Source organism: Cervus elaphus, chromosome X (genome assembly GCF_910594005.1).
Source record: "Cervus elaphus chromosome X, mCerEla1.1, whole genome shotgun sequence".
Lineage (NCBI taxonomy): Eukaryota > Metazoa > Chordata > Mammalia > Artiodactyla > Cervidae > Cervus > Cervus elaphus.
In genome coordinates, this window is record NC_057848.1 from 29,543,201 (window position 1) to 29,549,901 (window position 6,701).

Here is a 6,701-nt window from a genome sequence, read left to right on the forward strand (position 1 = left end):
TTGTACCTTTTGTATTTTTCTCGGGTAACCTCTTCCCTCTCCTCCAAGTTCTTCTTCTCCCTGTCCCTCAGTTATCATTTTGTTTTGTTTTGTTTTTTAGTTTTCCTATTATAAAATGGGATTTAGTAAAAATGACTACCTCACAGGGATGCTGTGAGCACCAAAAGTGACAATACATTTAAAAACCTTGGTAATGAGAGACGTTATCTGTATCTATTTCATCTTATAAATCTTCATTGCAATTTCTCTCACAGTAGGCACGAAGAATATAGAATGCAGTGTGCTGATTATTTACAAGAACATTTGGGGATGCTGTTAGTGAGCTAATATGCCACTGAAGACTGCTTAACAAAACTCCACAAACTATGTTGTCTGAAATGTCAAAAATGTATTCTCTCATAATTCTGGAGACATAAAGCCCAAAATCAAGGTGCTGGGCATGACCATGCTTCTTCCAAATGCTCTGGGGCAGTATCCATTCTTGCCTCTTCTCCGGTCTGAATGCTTCTGGAGCTCCTTGGTTTGTGGCAGCAGGGCCCCAATCTCCTCCTCCATCTTCACAAGGCCTTCTTGCCTGTGTGACATCTCTCTCTCCTTCTCTTCTTTTTCTTTCTAACGATTATTTTCATTTCCAGATTCTCAAGCTCTGCACAGTTTTAGTACTCCCTGAGAAATTAAACACTGTCATATCTCTTCCATAAAAATGGGAGGAAAAGCATCAGTATATACTAATGACTGACAGAAAACATTTACTAGTTTATCACAAAAATGCATTTATGGTAGGAGTTTCAGAAAGAGTAACTGAAAAATTAAAATTTACCTTAAAAAAGACGTTAGTCAGGAAAACTTTACACAGAAAAATAAATGGCTACATATGTAAATCTTAAATACATTATACTGTTTTATATCCTTTTTGGTCATGGAATACTCTGGGAAGATGTAATTACAAAACTAATTCAAGGAGTCCTTAAAATGTAGTCTTAAAAAATATTGGTTTGATGAAAAGAGAGATTTTAGTCTATTTTAGACAAATTTGGTAAGTTTCTAACTACACTTCATTTCAGCACAATCATCACTCAGGGGACAATCATTTATGAGAAAGGGGAAATTAAAGTTTAAATTAGCTTCCGAATTCTACCCATTATCACCCAATCAATATTGAAGTATATGTCATCAAGTATGCAAAGATTACAGAATTTCAGTTATGTAATTTGCAGGCAAAAAACATAATAATGTATAAGATCATTGACAAACTTAAGCTAGAATTATTAGCTCTAGGACATTTTATTGTATCATTACCTTAAAAGGATGGCAAACTAGACATCAGCAGAAATGCTGTTAAAACTGTTGTTTTTTCACTCCAAGTTTTTCATATTAATGAAATAAAAGGTTAACAGTCTCTAAGTTAAATTTCACAAGTGAAATTGCTGCTCTCTGATTTAACTTTCAGGGATAAGACAGGGCAAAATCCAAGTATCATCCTTTCCATTTTTGTGCATAAACACAAATAAGAGTCATTATCAATACAAATGGCAATGTAAGGAAACAACATGTCTAGTCAGGTTCTGCATCACAGGATATTACAACATAACTCTGCTACAGTAAATTCCCATTTTGTGTTTTGGAATAGCAGATTACATAGTATGGTGTGAAAAGCAGTAAAACGCACATGCTTTCTGTGTCATTTAGCAAAGAAAAGACAGGACAGAATACATTGCCAAACTCCACCTGCTACTCCATCCTAGACCCAGTTGTCTATCATCCACTCAGTTCCAGTACTTCCAAATTCTCAGTCTAACCCAGTCAGTCTCAAGCCAAGATTAACTCCTTTTGCACCAACTCTCCTTTCTCTCAGCTAAGTCATCATTTTCCAGAAAAGTCTGATTTTTCTGACTTCATGATTTAACCCATTTGAAGTCAAAGAAAATGCTGTAATACTGAAAGCAATTAAACTAGAGATGGAAATTAGTGTTGTGGAAGATACACTTCAAGTGCTCTGCGAATGTAATGAGAAAGTTGCAAGAAAGCAGATTTTAAACTCTACCTGGCTTCCTTAGTTACTTGGTATATTATAATGTTGCTCTGATTACTAGTCAGGACAAAGAAGTGCTCAAAGGCACTAAAATATGCACCTTGGGGGAAATGCATGGACATTAAGATTTCTTGGGAGTTGGCCAAGGCATTTTTACATCCATAAGGACCATCAACTTGAACTTAGTCCATCACAGTTATTAAAAAATGAAAGGAGTAGAACTCTTGCTTACAACTGCGTTTGGCAGAAACACATCCATATACTCTGCCCCTGTAATCACACAGGCCTTTAACCAGGGACAATGAGTGTGCCCACAGAGCAGCACTAATGAAAAATTTATAAAGAATCTATGATAGAGCTTCACAATCCAGCTTTACTAGGTTGTAAACACTCTTCTTACCCAAGCATTACTTTGTGTATCTGTGAAACATCTGAAAAATACTCTTCTTTGACTTACCAGGCTGTAGGGAATGAGTCATTTTATGTACAAGTGTCTATAGTAGAACTTGGTACTTTCTTGCATTAACTGAACAATGTTACAACTGGAACTTAAAAGAAGGGTGTCAATTTTCACTTTTTGAGGCTCTGTGAGGTACTGGATGCTCTAGATCAGTTTGTCTTTTGAAGCTTCTCTCTTTGGTATTCTCCTTCTGTCCATTTAGTAATTTGCCTGAAGGTGAAGACATAGCCCATAACTGATATTCATCTGGGGATCCTTTTAGCCAGGTTGGCCTCATTTGTTCTTGATTCACCTCTTTCTGAAGCTGCAATGCTAATAACCTATCCTGTTCATCTTGTTTAATGTCTCTCAAAAAACAGACGTTCCAAATCTATCAGTTTTGGGGTGAAGTGGACTTGTTTACTCTTGGTCTGAGGAAGCTTTGAGGACCATTTTTCTTCTTTTTGTAGAACAGCATGGATTGCTGACTGCTTCAGACAAAGACTCCTGGTTTTTCGCTCTGGAGATATCTTTACTGGTCAGTAGGTGAGGCGAGGCTCCTCATTTTCTGTCACAACTGTGTTATTTTTCAGTGTCTATGTCATATCTGACACTGTACATCCACTCTCTGTTTCGCCAAAAGACTTAAATGCAGCTTCTCCAGAAGAGGAAATTCCAGCTTTAGGTTCTTCATGACTGATGACACATGACTCTCTTTCATGACTGCTTTGTTTGGTTTTCACTTATCCTTCAAGGTACCATTCTCCACCACTGGCACATAACTGAGGTCTAGGTGACTCCACTGAAGCTTCTGCATCTCGCTTTTGAACTTCAAGGCATATTTGAGGAGAAAGTGCTGGCACATCTTCCTCAATTTCTGTGTCTTGCCATGTAGGTTTCTCCCGATCACTGCTGTCAGTTTCCTCAGACCTGGAAGTTTCCCTGTCTTCTTCTATGACTTCAGAGTGTGACGCTGACTCAAGTTGAGAATTCAGTGACAAATTCTTTTGAATATCGCCAGTGCTTTTTTGTTTGCTCTTCCTTTTCCTTTGTGACTCAGTTGTGACGGGATTAGATGTTTTTGGAATCCGAGCAGAAAGCCGAGACACTTTCCTCACAGACATTGCTCACATTAAGGCTTGGCCTTCTTGCCAGCGCTTCATCACTTTTCAGTTGTTCTTCCATCTCTCTGAGCTTTTTTTCTGCCTGTCTCTTTTCCTCTTCTTCCTCCTCTGCCAGTAATCTCCGTATGTATTCTTCACTGGCTTTGTTTTCTTCCTCCTGAATGGCTTGTCGCTCTGCCTCCACCTTGCTTCTCTCCTCTTCATATTCTCTTCTTAATTCCCCAGGTTGACTTAATAGACGAACTGGCTGAGAGTCATCAACGACTTCCTCTGATTGTTGCCCAGAGACTCTAAGCCGGCATTCCTCTGGTTAGGGTTTTTGAATTATCTCCCACAGTTCCATATTGACAAGAGAATTTCTTCAGGTGCGGTACCGAGTCCACGAAGAGACCTGGCTGCAACAGAAAGGACAGCACAAATTTGCCTTCTCCACAGTTGATTCGAAGCATGCTTTACAGAGCGTTGGTTGCAAGGCAGTGTCACAGGCTCAATGAGGATTTCCACACAGATGTGGCACAGGCATCCCAACAAGGAAGGGATGGTGCCTTTGGGTACAGCCATTTTAATATGCTAATAAGGTGTATTCAACATCAATACCAGAATTCCAGGATTGAGAGCACCGGAATGTCTTTAAGTAAAAAGGTTCTGTGGGCCAGGTAAACAGTACGACCCCAGAAGGCGGTGTATTTGTCCGTGTTAAAGACAAGTATCCCAAAAGGAAGCAAACGAACGTTGACTGCCCCCAGGCACTGACAACCGTTGCAGTACGGCAGTGGTGGGCACAGGGCTCTCTAGTGAGGCAGAAGGCGGGCGCCAAGTTCCATTCCTCCCTGTTCCCAGGTGAGGCTTCTCCCTTAGTTCTGAGAAGCTAAGCCCGAGACCGCTGAGGTGCGCAGGCCCCAGGCCACCACTCCACGAAGACCAGTGCTTCTTCCGGGATGCCGCCCCAGCAGAGGGACTTCCGTTTGACCTTTGCTGTGGGGTCGACCGCACCTGTGCACCTCTCAGGGCTCTGAGCCGACCCTCCTCTCTCTTGCGCAGTGCAAGTCGCTCAGGGGTGTCTGACTCTTTGCGACCCTGTGAAATTCTCCAGGCCAGAATACTGGAGTGGGTAGCCTTTCCCTTCTCCAGGGGATCTTCCCAACCCAGGGATCGAACCCAGGTCTCCCACATTGCAGGCGGATTCTTTACGAACGGAGCTATCAGGGAAGCTTAATCTTGGGGGCAGTGCTGTAGCAATCTCAAAAGGGCTAGTGAGGTCACAACGCTCTCCCTCTCTCCTTTTTCTTATAGGACACCAATCATTCATTGTAGAGTCTACTCTAAATACAGGATGATTTCATGTCAATACCCGTAGTTTCATGTCACAGACCTTATTCCCCAAAATGGTCTCATCACAGGTTCAGGCATTGCGGTTTGGACATGTCTTTTTCAGGATACATGTCAACCCACTGTAGTGACAGGAGGGTTGAAAAACTAAAATGAGCTCTTACCTTTTGTAGATCGGTATACAAACACATGCCTACGTGCATAAATATATAAATGCCTGCATAAGAAAGAATATAATGCATTCTTGAACAATGAAATGCGGATAAAAACATTCAGCAAATGTTTGGGGGTTGTATGTTTTGGGCAAATGTTGTTTTTCCACTGTTTATTATGTTATTTATTTTTTACCTAAAAGAGATGTCTATTGCTCTTGCAAATGTTAAAAACATGAAATGGCAGGGAAGCAAGTACATTCTTACCACATCCCTAGAAAAGCCTTTAGAACAGTAATATTTTTCAGAGACAGGAAGAGAGATGAGAGGTTGAGGAAGTCCCTTCCTCCATATAACAAGAAAATTCCCCTCCAATAACAACCAAAATTATGAATATCAATGCTTTAAATTTCTTGTTATTAAATTGGAGGAAAATATTGGACCTCAGTTTGACAGTTTAAATTTTTAAATGGAGGATAATTGCATTACAATGTTGTGCTGGTTTCTGCCATACAACATTACAAATCAGTTGTAACTATATATATATATCCTCTCCGTCTCCACTCCCCTCCCCCCATCCTGCCCCTTTATTCATACAAACTCCAGTCTGGGTTCCCTGTGTTATATGGCACCTTCTCACTAGCTATGTCTTTTACACGTGGTAATGTGTATATATATGTCAGTGCTACTTTTGTGATTTGTCTCACCCTCTCATTCCCCTGCTGTGTCCCCAAGTCTGTTCTCTATGTCTGGTTCTCCATTCCTTCCCTGCAAATATGTTCATTAGTATCATTTTTCTAGATTTCATATATATGCTTTAATTTACTATATTTGTTTTTCTCTTTCTGACTTACGTCACTCTGTGTAACAGTTTCTAGGTTCATCCACATCATTATGACTGACTCAAATTTGTTCCTTTGCTGAGTAGTATTCCATTGTACATATGTACCACTACTTCTTTGTCCATGCATCTGTATATGCACGTCTAGGTTGCTTCTGTGTCCTGCCTATTGTAAATAGTGCTGCAGTACACCTTAGGGTACATGTTTCTTTTTGAGTTGTGAGTTTCTCAGGATATATGCCCAAGAGTGGAATTGATGGGTCATATGATAGTATTTTGTTGTTGTTGTTTTGTTTTTTTCATTTATTTTTATTAGTTGGAGGCTAATTACTTTACAATATTGTAGTGGTTTTTGCCATACATTGACATGAATCAGCCATGGATTTACATGTGTTCCCCATCTCGATCCCCCCTCCCGCCTCCCTCTCCATCCCATCCCTCTGGGTCTTCCCAGTGCACCAGCCCTGAGCACTTGTCTCATGCATCCAACCTGGGCTGGTGATCTGTTTCACCCTTGATAGTATACTTGTTTCAGTGCTATTCTCTCAGAACGTCCCACCCTCGCCTTCTCCCACAGAGTCCAAAAGTCTGTTCTGTACATCTGTGTCTCTTTTTCTGTCCTGCATATAGGGTTATAGTTACCATCTTTTTAAATTCCATATATATGCGTTAGTATACTGTCTTGGTCTTTATCTTTCTGGCTTACTTCACTCTGTATAATGGGCTCCAGTTTCATCCATCTCATTAGAACCGATTCAAATGCATTCTTTTTAATGGCTGAGTA

The 6,701-nt window shown here is 40.4% G+C and overlaps 1 pseudogene; it reads right to left on the reverse strand.

The window, feature by feature from the left end:
- Positions 1 to 1,315: 1,315 nt before the first annotated feature.
- On the reverse strand, positions 1,316 to 5,596 carry LOC122690254 (annotated as a pseudogene).
- Between the last annotated feature and the right edge of the window lie 1,105 nt (positions 5,597 to 6,701).